Consider the following 1,760-nt stretch of genomic DNA (forward strand, 5'->3'; position numbering starts at 1 on the left):
TGTTTCCTGCTGATTTTTATAATCAGAGAAATATTGGAGCCAATTCCATTAAATAGTCAGGAATACCCAATGTCACAATTATTCAGCATTGTTTTCGAGGTTGTTACCTACGGCAATGAGAAGAAAAATAATAATTTGTAACATAAGTTGCACAGTTAATAAGAAAAAGACAACCCAATAGAAAAATAGGCAAAAGATATGAACAGATAATTCACAAAGGAGAAAATCCATATAATGAATCAAAATCCATATAATATACTCAACCACATCTGTAGTTGGAGAAATACAAGATTAAAACAAAAATCATTTCCCTTTATGAAAGATTTGTAAAAAATAATAATGGTACAATGAGCAGGTGGTGTTGATTATGGTGTAAATGATAAAGCAGTTTGGCAATATCTATTAGAATTAATTATTTTAATACATAGGTAATCCAACTTTGGGGAGGAAAATTATGTAAACCCTTCTCTTAGGGATAAAAATGATTAGAAGAAAGAATTTCCTTTTAGAAATGGAAATAATTAAAGGAAGTCCTAGCTTAATTTTGAAAGCTAAAGACTCAAATACATTTTGCTTTGACAGAATTTAGGTGTATTTTTTTTATCATCTCCTTAATAAGTCTGAATGTGTCTATGTTTCAGGTATTTCTCTTATATATACTATACAGCTGAATTTTTTCAATCCAATGTAATAAGCTCTGTAGTCTACTTTGTTTACATTTATTATCATTTCTGATTTATTTTCACTGTCATTACAGTTCTATTGCATTTACTTCCCATCTTATTCTGTGTTTTCTACTAACCATACTTCTTTGCTTTTATTTTCCTTTCCTCCCTTTCACGTTGAATTTCCTTTTCATATGCATATTTAAATTTTCTTTCAACAGATTTTTCTTGAATTAAAGTTTTTAGAATTTGTTCTGTTTCATTGCTTTTGGTTTTCTTCTTCAAGGACTTCTGCTATATGTATGTTAAATCACCTGTGCCTAATTTTTATATCCATCACTTTCTCCACATCATTTTTTCTCTGTTATTTTAATTTTCCTCCATCTTTAATTTCCCTTAAGAAGTTATCTATGGCATCTTATTTACTCTTGTGTTCCTTCTAATTTGTTCTTCATGTCTGAAATTATTTTTTAAGTTTCGTATTCTTTCCTGAGCTCGGCCAGCAATATTTTCATACCTTCCTATTATCTTCTCTAGTTCATTGGGAAATTTTCCCATTTCTCAGTTTTTCAAATTACGATGTTATTTTTTAATCTTTCCATTACTTCATAATTTCTTTCATCTCATTTTATAATACACTCTGTTTTTATCTGTTTTATGGGCATATCTGTCTGGCATGCCTTTGTTGTCTATGACATTAGTTCAACTGCACTTTTCCTGTTTCTCCTCAGTATTTATTCCAGTAAATGTCATCTGCATCACTAGCTGTTCTTGTCAGAATCCTGGAACTCATTCTTAACACCTTCTTTTACCTCATCTAATCACCAGTTAATCCAGGTCTACCTCTAAAATATATTTTACATGCTTTAAATTCCCAATTCCACTGTGAGTTCCCTAATTCAAGTCACCAGTATCACTCATCTGAACTACTGCAATAGCCTCCTGCTTGTCTCTAAACATCTACTTTTGCCTCCTATATGAGTCAGGGTTTTTACTTGCAAACATCAAAATCTAACCTAGTTAGTTTACACAGAGAATATATTTATTAAAGGATATCAGCTCACAGACCCTCGAGGAGGGAAAGAGATTCAGGCT

This window comes from Lipotes vexillifer, unplaced genomic scaffold (assembly GCF_000442215.2).
Source record: "Lipotes vexillifer unplaced genomic scaffold, Lipotes_vexillifer_v1.1 scaffold159, whole genome shotgun sequence".
NCBI classification, from domain to species: domain Eukaryota; kingdom Metazoa; phylum Chordata; class Mammalia; order Artiodactyla; family Lipotidae; genus Lipotes; species Lipotes vexillifer.